This window comes from Dunckerocampus dactyliophorus, chromosome 1 (genome assembly GCF_027744805.1).
Source record: "Dunckerocampus dactyliophorus isolate RoL2022-P2 chromosome 1, RoL_Ddac_1.1, whole genome shotgun sequence".
NCBI lineage: Eukaryota > Metazoa > Chordata > Actinopteri > Syngnathiformes > Syngnathidae > Dunckerocampus > Dunckerocampus dactyliophorus.
The window spans coordinates 42,828,573-42,840,392 of record NC_072819.1 but is presented as its reverse complement, the minus strand read 5'-3'; positions in this window follow the sequence as shown (position 1 = coordinate 42,840,392).

Below are 11,820 nucleotides of genomic sequence, written 5' to 3'. Positions count from 1 at the left end.
CATTCCGTGTGGAAGTGGTACGTTTTTGGCTTCTTACCTCATCATTTTTCCCCACTCCGTTTTAAAGACTTTCTTAAAGGTTTTTTTAAAGGTTCTTAAAGATTTCTTATGTTTCACATAAGGATTGTGGATGATCGGCAACGTTTTCAAAAAAGTGCCTAACTAGTTAGCTCAGCAGCTTGCTGAGGTAGCGGCAGCCTTCTCTTATGTCCCCGCAGTGATCCGGTAGCCTGTAAACAAAGAATAATTGTAGTGTAGGGGTGTTATTTCATGTCTTTAGGGCTCTAAAAATGTTAAAAACCTTATTTAGAAAGTCATGAACAGGTTTTCTATGCTCTATCTGGATATAAAATGATGTATACTGGGATATATATTTTTGTCCAAATCACAAAGCCGGAGAAGGTCTTTACAAAATCTACACTAAGTCATACCACAACCGAAATGACAAGGACAAGAGTTGACAAGAAATCCCCAGTGCCATGGAGTTATCAGGAAAACCAACTGGTAGCTAGCTGCTAGTCTTGCGTAGCTTTTACACTTTGCTTTACGCAGAAGAGCAGCAAGATTGAAGGGGTTTTGCTTGAAATTTCTGTCCCTCGCTTCCTTGTTGTCACCGTTTCTTTCCTGCATCATTACTCGTCTGCCCTGTCTCTGGCTAAAAATACTTGCTGTCCTGTCACTGTAACAGATCACCTCAGAGGAAATCTGCTGCCAGCAATGGTCAACGTTTGATACAGCAGCAGCACCACTCACCCTGCACGCACATATGCACGCGCGCGCACACACACATACACATTCCATTTGCTTTAGATCATAATTGTGTCATTAGATTAGCATTGGTGAGAGTAAGCTGACCTATAAAGTGTGTTTTTTTTCGTGTTAGACAAACAGGTGCAGCAGCGTCATGGGCTTGGCAGAGCTTTTGGAAGGGCGAGAACGTTGGTGACTCGGTGTAATAACTGAATGAGGTCAAAGCATTACACGCATGCATTCTGTCCAACATAGCACCTGCAGTATATGATCCAACTCCATAGTGTGATGGAGACAAAGGAAATATTCTACAAGCAAAGTGTGAAATTGTTTTTGCACGCAGGTGGGAGGAAGATAAATAGAAGGGTTGACAGGCCACTCTGGTGACTGGTCGGGAAATTAAATAAACAACAACTTCTCACTCCTGCTTTCACACTCGATGTGCAACTCAACTAAGTCTGTCGGTGACGGCGTAAGGTGTCACTGTTTGATGCAACTGAGATTTTTTTCCCTTTGCTGTTCCCATGGTAACGGTGACCTGAAAGACCCTCAAAGACTGGAGGTGAAGTTGTCATTTAGCACAGGTCAGCGGATTAATATTACTGACTATGTGCAGGTCGGTCTGTAAATCAGTCACATTTGTATTGCATTTGTTGATATTAACATTAAAATTCACCAGACAATTTCCTTTAAAGTGCTCGTGACACCAAAATTAAATTTTGTTCTTTTTGACGTCCAAAATAACATTGAAAGACATATTTCCTGGGTTTGATGTGAGCTCCGATGTTGACATATTTACCTTTTTTTTTGCCACTGAAAACAATCCTGACAGAGACTGGAGAAGAAGGAGGAAGTGACATCACTTTGAGAACCTTCCCTCTCACAACGACGCATGGAATGCATTGGTTTCATAATGTTGTGGTGCATTTTTTGTTGATTTTCTTTGTTTATGTTATTGTTGTATTTTTTGATATCATGCCTGCTCGTGCTGTGGCAGGCTTTGGCTCGAGCGCTCGAACACACAACCGCTGATGCAGATGGAAATAAACAAAAAGTAAAAAACCCAGAAGACGTTCAACGTGGCAGTAAGTAATTTTTCCTACTAGATATATTCTGCGAATCTTAATATCGGCCTTCATGCCAAATTTCAGGGTTAGCTAAACAGGGACCGCTGCTCACGTGTCTTGCACCTTGCAGTCTCTGCATAGATCTGTCAGTGTCAATCACTGCCAGTCAAACATCATACCTGTGACCCATTTTGTATGCGTGTTAAACCAGAGGATCAATCAACTGCTTTGTCAACAAGAAGAGGCCGAAACTGATATAGTACCATCCGACGGTACTCATTCTGTGAACGTTAAAAAACGAATGTATACACGTATGTATCAGCGACGTGCGGTCAGGTGAGGCAGAGCCTCAAAAACTAAAGCAAAAACAAAAACTATTAAAAATTAATTTTCTGTACGATTCCAGACAGTTTTAACAATTTCTTGAGTAAAAAATGCTGAATTTGCAGAGATTTCCTGATCAAATACGGAGAAGGGACTTAAGGTGAGGCCACCATGAGTGCGGCTTCTTGGCTTAGTGCTCAAGCCCCGCCTACCATCTGCACTGAGTTGGCTCACTTTGTTTGTCAGCATGTCGCCAATATATAATGTTGCAGAAACATTCATTATACACCATGACTTTTACAGCCTGTGTCATGTATTTCATATAAGTGTGACGTCATTATTCTTGCTAATCAGATCACAAAATACATAGAAATGTCATACGGGAGGCACTTGCAGTACCGCTGCATCCTGAAGGGGTCAGGCATGCATGGGCTGGAAGGCGCTTGTCACTGATGTCCTTAAACAGAGGAAAAGCCAGCATCAATGGCATATATATTTTTATGCTCTTCTGAATGAATGTGATCGGTATCGGACGATTTCACTCATGGATGATCGGTATCGGTAGCATAAAAACCTGATCGGAGCACCCCTAGTTTTAACATAAAAAAACTCCAAAGGAGTCAGTGCCTCACCAGCCATAAACCTCACCACACATCACTGGTATGCAGTAACAATGTACAATGTATGAATAACTACTCATCACAATACCATATCAGTGAATGTTATTATTTTTTTATTGTTATGAATATTTCTCTTTCTTCGCTTTATTGTGCATCCATGGCTGTGTTTTGATGAGTCTGGTAGCCTGAAAGTGTCCTCGGCCTGACGTCACAGCCAAGACGGCTGCGGTTCAGAAAACTCGCTGGGGGGGGTTTTGATAATCACAACTTCGTTTCACTCGTATTTTGTAGTAGTTTACTGGCAGATGACAGCAGTATGACAAAAACCTTTCATTAAGTCAATAAATTTGTTTTTTTTACTGCTTTTTTTGGTGTCATGAGCACTTTAATGCTGCAAATCAAACATGACATTTTCTTCTTTTGCTCCTTTTTAAGTTCACGACTCAATAAATTCATAAAGAGAGCAATATAGGGTGAGCTTTTCGCTTTCTCAGTTCGTATGCATCTTCACAAAAGGACCAAAGGTAAGCTCATGGGGGAATGAGAAGCAATTGTGCAGCCATGATGTGGTAGCATCACTATACACATTAGCATCACATTACGGCACCTATGAAATCATCGTTCTACTGCTCATAGCTCAGAAGCAGCATAGTATCACAGTACTGCTTGGGATTACTATGCAAGTAATTAACCACACTGGCCTCATTTCTTTATTTGGACATTTATCAGCATTTAGACACAATTTAAAAAAAAATTATTTTATCTGCGATTCATAATTTCAATTTTGTTATTTATTGTTTGCTACTTCAATTGCAAGATGTGTTGAACTGCATTACCGTAACGTCACTACTCATTACCTGAGTAAATTGAAAATGAATCTCTTATTTGAATATATGACAAGTTATCTGTCACTTTGTTACTAAAAATATAATAATCAAATTGTGTTATAATACCATGAGGTTCATATTTATATTTATATATATTGACAGTTAAAACTGCAAAGTGGCCCTCAATGTAAACGGGTTTGACAACCCTGAATTACAGGGTTTTATTTCTTTTTTTGCTCTTGGGCTTCCCCTACTGGTGAAACTGTTTCTTATTGTCGCTTTAAGAATGGAAGAATATTGTTTGCCTCAAGTTCTTGATGTTATTTTAACCTCAACAACCAAGCCATGGCGTTCCCTAATTTTGCTCAGCGTCAGAACGCTCATTTTACTAGCGTGGCTTTACGGGAATGTTTGTCAGCCTTCGGCATGTCCTGGTATTCTCCTCCGGGTGTCGTACGAGCACACAGGACACCTACTACCTGCGTTCTCTGACGTCTCATTATCAGAGTGACATTTGTGCAGTCCTGCCGAGCCATCTGGATGCGTCCCACACATGTGAGAGAAACCAGCCTGGGTTTAGATCTGACTCACATCAAACAGCCTCTCTGCCCACACACACACACACACACACACACACACACACACGCACACACGCACACACAAAGAGACACGTAACACATAAACGTTAAATACAGACGGCACAAAAAGAGCTGTTTCCAATATTTGACATTTAACAAATAGGCAGGCGACAGCAAGATCGAGACAAAGATTCTGACAGGCGCTATTCACAACAGCATATTCTTCAATCACAATGATGGGGGCTGATTCAAAACAGCTTGTGTGGAACCCACCGAGACCCCACAGTGACCGCCGCTGCACTCAGCTATTTGAAATATTGAAATATTGTTTGGGAATGTCTCCAAAATTGAGAATGTGATGAAGACCAGTCGACCTTCATTGGGAAGCAAGCGCGCACAACGAGTGCTGTCATATGATAATTATATAATAATGTTTATATTACCGTCATTATTAACATTAGACTTTTGACCGTATCCCTAAAAATCTGTACAATGTATAGGATTTTGCCTAAACACAAGAATTTTAACAAGAACACTAAAAATGTTCAACATTTCAAGCTTGAATTTAAAACTTGCAACTGGTTGAACGCTGAAATTAATGATAGTTTTTAATTTATGATATCCCTTGTATAATACAATGACTAGCAACCTGGACTACAACCCTGGACTGGTGTTTTTGCTTTTTTTCCCTTTTCTTCTATTGGTTTATCTGTTTTAGTGATTTTGTATAGGAGGGGAGAATGTCTTATAAGCCCATTCGGCTTCTTTTCCTCTCCTGCATAATTATTTGTCTTGAATCATTATATGTTATTGTTTTGGTTTTTTTTTATCATTCTGCGTACAAATAAATAAAATAAATTCTTAAATATGATACTAATACCAAACTTTTTGTCAACAATACTCCGGTCCATTCTCGGGGATGTTGAATGTGCAACAATAAATGAAAACATACGGTATTATCAAGAGAAAATGTGGTTTTAAAAAAACGCTAATTCCTAGAATCTGTTCTGGTTTGCGTCTCATCACTGCAGCTACAATAAGCACAGACACAAGGCCTATGTGAGTCAAACACAGAAGAGATTGAAGAGTATTCTGAAACGCTGCATCTGAAACAATTTTATATCCGGGTTTCAGAGGGCGCAGTAACCTGCTGAGGGAATGCTATGAAGGTCTCTCGGCATTTGTGAGAAGACCAAACGCAGTTTCGCTATGAGTGAGTCAGCGCAGAAGAAAAAAAAGCAAACAAAAAAAATGTAAGCGCTTACATACGCACGCACACGAGGTAACCAGGGGACGACAAGTTACCACGCTACTGGTGTGGCGCATGTTGCATGCATGCTGATGGTGCCATTGCTTTAAGGTCTGAGAGCGTCCAACACCTCAGTTCCTTGGCATGCTAAACCTCTGCTGCATGCAAGGTGGGTCTCTCTTTATACCCCTTGATCTCTCTCTCTCTTTCCCCCTACCTTCTCTCATCCATAATTGATTGCTCCCACTGTACCAACTTCATTTGGTGCCTGTGAATTATGAATGAGACACGGAGTGGAGGCGCTTTTTCCTCTCCGCTGGTTTGATCCCCCGATTAGCCACGCACGGTGTATCTGTGCTATCCCTGAGCAGGCCCTGTGCTTCCAATGTGTGCCACCCAGTGAAGAAACCATCAAAGCTGTTCCGCCTGAGGTAGAGAAGGCATAACAGCACGGAGATAAATTGACTCATTAGCATTCTTGAGTCAACAAGAATCATTTATGATACAGTTACAGAAACGTGTTCAAGTGATAAGTGAGTTGTTTGAATACATGACTGACTGCTTGTTGCATGAAAACGAACCCCGTGACTTCTAGTGAGTGCACGGTCTTTACACTCACACACAAGGGTGCCCATATTGCACCTTGCTCAAATCCACATGCACGGGGTGGGATACTTTTGAGGTGCGTGCCATGTGATGCGCATTACCTCCTCTGTGCAACTCGATGGCCTTTCGAGCAAACACGCATGCTCCCTCGCAGTCAGCTCACACTTAGCAAGGATTATTAATAGTGTGTTTCAGTCCCACAATGCAACACAGAAGTGCAACTCAAGCAGAGCTCTGAAGATGACGTTACTGTTTTTGGAGAGCGGGGTTAAGTTACGTCTATCACTTTTCCTGGAAGCCGACTTTCCCTTCACCTTACTATGACATCGCCAAACATACACACGCGCACAAGCACGTCTCCATTCATGAAAACAGGGAGATTTGCTGACACAGACGTGCACACAAACAGATAAAAGAGCCACATTGTTAGCATTCTGCCTTTGGAAAATGTTGTATCTAACAGAAGGGTCTTGGTGTGGGCAACAGTGTGCTGATGACACAAAAGCTGTTCAACTTTTTGCTGCCTGATGGAATGTGTGTGCGTGTGTGTGTTTTTGGAATGACCATCATGGCATTGGCAGCCACGCTAGTGAGAATGTGAGGGATGTAAAGTGAGGATGGCGTCTCCAACTGGATCGCACCAACATCCGCTTTCTTCTGTCTCTCTCTCTCCTCCTCCTTCCTGCCACCTCCTTCTCTTGTCTGCCTCATTCGCCAGCCTCATCTAACAGCTAAATGAGACAGGCCTTTCACAGAAGAGTCCCTGAGTGTCTGAAATTGCCGAGTTACAGACCGTCTGAGTCAGAATAAGTCTTGAACTGCAGAGGTAGATGAACACAGGCGTGGTTTTACAGCGAAATCGCAAGATTGCGAGAGAAAAGAACACAAAAGAGCGTGAGTGCATGAGAATGAGCAATGTGCAGCAGGGAGTTGGAGGGAGATGGAGAACGCTGCAAAGAACTGCCGAGCATGAGTGAGAGAGTGTGTGAGAGAAAGCGAGGTAGGAGGGGGAGAGTGTAAACAGCAGAGAGTTCACTGGGTTCAGTGTGCAATGCCGGAGCTGAGAGATGGGCATCAGAAGTGGAAGCCCAGGGGGGCTGCATAGTGGTGCGTGACTCACATACTCATACATACATTCACACATACATATGCACGCGGACAAATGCACCGCCAGAAGAAACATCCAAACCCCGCAGCCTTTAAAACATGACCCATGAACCAACAATGAGGCCCATCTTCTTTTAACCTATGCCAGTACTACCCAACTAATCATTTCAAGGTCTTTTCTGCTTACAAGAAAAGGTCAAATTACCTTGCTCCTCAAATACTATAGATAGAACGATATACACTCTGCTGATGTCCCCACTGAGGGGAAATTCACATCGAGCCCACACCAACAGGAGCAGGACACTGGTGTTAGTTGACAAAATGTTACTATAATACGGCCCTGGGGCTTTTTGCGTCAGCGCCTTATTTATTATTAGCCCACGGCACATTGTAAAATTTCAAAAAATATATAACAAATTTGGAAAAATAGAGAAAAGGGCAGAGTGTGAAGTGGCTCTTGCATCCTTTCATTTTTCCTTGGTGGAAAAACTTTGGACACTCCTGCTATATGTAATATAATATATAACTATATAATGTTTTGTCTCTGCTAATAAATAACACACATCAAGATATATAATGTAATGTAATTCTGTAGCGAAGGGGTATATTCACACTTTTTCAGCCTGCGAGCTACTTTTAAAATGAACAAGTCCCAAAACTTGTCTTGGTAAATATGAGTATACATTGTACATGTATAGCATGCAAGCTATAAGTCAACATGATCTATATATATAAAAAACATAAAATAATAATTTATAATAATATATAAATATTAATTATATATACATATATATAATATCCAACCGGTAAACTTTGAAACGACGATACAAAATACTAATGATTAGTATTTCACATTTACAGTTTCAAAGTTTACAGGTCATCAAGTCACTGATATCATTCAAAGATAATTCACAATTCAATTCAATATGGCAATAAAGATAATTACACACAATTCCTCAATAGTTGTGTGCATAACCTGACTAGCCAGGTAACATGTCCGTCCAAATAGCGACGCAGCGTTCATTAGACACACAGTTCATGTGTTACGTCCAGTTAGCATTTGCTACCAAACATTACCGATATACGAGGAATGAAAATGATTATGCAAAAGACACTGCAGCCGAAGTCAAGGCAGCATATTAAAAAGGGTTCAGCAATTTTTCCAATTCATCATGAAATAATAGTTTAAGAAGCAGAAGTGTAGAAAAACACGCATTTCTATGATGGAGTTCTTGACGCGAAAGCCAATAATTAACTTTTTTTCTCATCTCGCCGCTCAGTTAGTTTATCCATAATTGGAATAATAAAGATGAAAGTTGCATCTGGGTGTGTAGTTTGAGACGTGACGTTCCCCATTGCCGTGGGGGAGCAAGAGCGAATCAGGAGGGGCGCTTAATATCAGCTGACTGATGTCATATGACAAGTGACGATGATACGAGCGACCCGAACTACCTTTGCGTTCGACTGGTAGCTCGCGATCGACGTAATGGGCACCCCTGCTCCAGCTAATATGTGACCCCCGTGTATTTTTCCTTACAAACATAAATAAAACTTTAATGTTGGTTTAATTTGACTGTTTTTGTTTACCTGTGTGAAGAAATTAGGACATGTTGGTACATGATGAGACCATAGGGTGTTCAAACATTGTAAAAGGGTGTGTAGGCATGTTTGTTTGTTTGTTTGTTTGTTTTTTTATGAACTGGACATTTGTGTTCTGACCGTTTATCTGTATATGAAGTACATGCACCCTTTCCTTCTCCCGGAAAAGTACTCATACTTTGTTGCAAAATTCATTCAGCAGAGCATCAAATATCTTGAATGCATTTGACTTTGTCAAACAAAAAAAAATGTTGGCTTTTGCTCTGTGGAAGAACAGCAGTGACAAGCACCTCACAGCTCAAGCATGCCTGAACCTTTCAGGATGCAGAAGCACTGCAAGTGCCTCCCGTATGACAATTCACTGTATTTTATTGTCCATTTAGCAAGAATAATGATGTCACACTTACATTAAAGACCTTACACGGGCTGTAGAAAGTCATGGTGTACTATGAATGTGTCTGCAACATGATATTATTGGCCACATGTTGACAAACACAAACAGGCAAACGCCATGATCCTAGTCGGTGTGCAGTTTAACGGTAGTCAGGCACGCTCGCAGCAGCCCCACTTGATCAGGAAATGTGCAAATTCTGCGATTTTTACTGAAGAAAATGTTAAAACCGGACTCATACAGACAATATATTTACAATACAGATCAATGAACAAATATTAATACTTGTTTTGTGTCATCATTATTAGTTTTTAAGTTTGATTATGATTGGTGAGGCGGCTCAGCCCCTGTCTACACATCATACTGGAAACTATTTGCCACTTGCCAAAATATAAAATCTTATTTCTACACGTTAGATAACTTCCCTAGTTTTAAGTGCTATTAACTAGTTGACTTTATAGTATAACCTTACTTTTAGAATTAAGGTTAAGAATTAACTAATTTTAGAAGTATACTTTTTGTCTATAGACAAAAAGTATTGTCTGTACGTTCCCCTTCAACAGCTTTCTATCTGGCTTCATCTCCCGTGTCGGCTCTTTCATTCTCGGAGTGTGTCTTCGTATCCAGATCAACCCACAGAACAATAGGGACTTCCTGTCCATCTCACCGGAGAGAGCCTTTGCTGACTTCCTGTTCGCTCACACCGTCCTGCATCTTGTTGTCATGAACTTCATTGGTTTTGTCTTTAGACGAAAAGCATCGTTTAGTTCACAGAAGTTTAAATTGCGCAAACAACTCTCAAAACAAGTTAGTTTGGTTTTCCCAACAAATCAAATCTTGTTTAAAGATTCCGCAACATCCACAGGATGGTTAATCGAATTAAACAACAAGGTTTTAACATTCAGTGATGGCATACTGTAAACAATTTTTGATGACCAATGCAGACGAATGACTAAACCTCAGCTTGAGCTCTGTGGGCAAGAATATCACACAAGCTATATTTTGTTGGCACAAACACAGTTTCCCTGAAATCCACAGAAAAATATGAAGTACAATCAATGCGCTGCAAAAAGTGAATCTCAAAAAGTGAATATCTTGCCTAGCAATTTTCACTTCAGAAACATAATCTTATATTCAGAAAGAAATTACATGACAAACGGACATCATGCCAACTGTCTCTCACAGCATGCCCGATGCTTCGTTACGATACAGCTTGGTGTTGTCAGCCAGAAGGTATTGATGATATAACATCCTTCTATTGTAATCAGCCTGGCAAGGTCAATTCTGCACTGAATACATCTTAGGAAGCTGTCACTGTCACACTGGTACAAAAAGAAGTGGTTGTGTTGTTAAAGAAATGCATGGAGAAGAATGAGTGTGTGCGAACAACACAAAACGCCTGACGTTTGCCAACTCACACAATGGCTAATGAACACCTTGAAGAAGCAGCGTGCTCCTCTGTCTGAGAGCAAAAGCATTGCCGCTGTCGCCTCTGCGTTCTGCTACATTTAGCAAACAGAACCAGAACACACACGCCGTCTTGACGGGAGACTCAGACGGCAACACCGGCAGGCAGGTGTGCATGCTCGTGCATGTGGCACTCGGATGTCTGTTGCCATGGTGACCCCCAGACTATCCCTACACAACACAGTGTGATGTTTTTAATAAAGTTCCAGTGACTTGACTCGGCTGTCACTATGGCGCAAGCAGCTGCTTACTGCGTGTCAGCGGGGTCGTGGTGTATGGCTAAAAAGTGGCCGTGAACCGGCGCATGTCTTTGCGTACGTGCACGCGCTTGTGTGTGTATTTATCACAGAGTGACTCAAAAGCCTCATGCAACAGTGCAGAAAGCTGAGATAACACAGTTTCTAAGAGGAAACCAGTTGAGACGGAGCTGAGAGGGCAACATAAACACACACACACACACACACACACACACACACACACAACATGAACGCTGTGAAACAGCGTTTGGAAATCCCCTTTTGTTCACCTGTTATGCTTAAAAGTGCCTCAAATTTACATTCACTTTTGAAAAGCGGTGTTTCAATGTGTATCAGCTCCCACAAAGACACTACGGGCGTAAGTCAATGGTTAAAACACATTTCATATGTAATCTAAATGGATGTGAAACACACGTTTAAAAGTGCATGTTTTGTGCTTGAAAAAAGTTCAATACAGCACACAACTTTTGCATAGAGTTCATGTTGTAATGCGTCGTTTTTGCCAGCAGGTGTCACTGTTGCCTTACATGTACTCGCTCATGCTTGCCGGACGGTAGTGGTGGCGATACAGCTTGTCACCAGATAGTGTGGCTGTTTCATTGTACATTATTTGCGGCTCATCACTGAAACTATAAAAGTATCTATTTATCTAAATCACGTGAATTACAAATGACAAGTCCCCCAACCTCCAACTGACACATAAGGTATGAAAAGACTCAAATTTACTCTAGACTTCACCTCACTGTAAGAATAGAAATAGAACAAGCCACCGATGATGTGGTATTGGCTTCGCCTGCAAAAGGTTGGACGACAGAGCCTCCATCAGCTGGGGTGTGACATAATTGGCTGTTAGAGGTCTTTTATCATGGAAACGGCCTGCAGGGGGACATGATGCTAAGTGCTTATTAACGCTCCATGTGCATCAGCGGCTGTAGATCTTTGGACGAGTGTACTTGTTGGGATTCATGCACTTTGTGG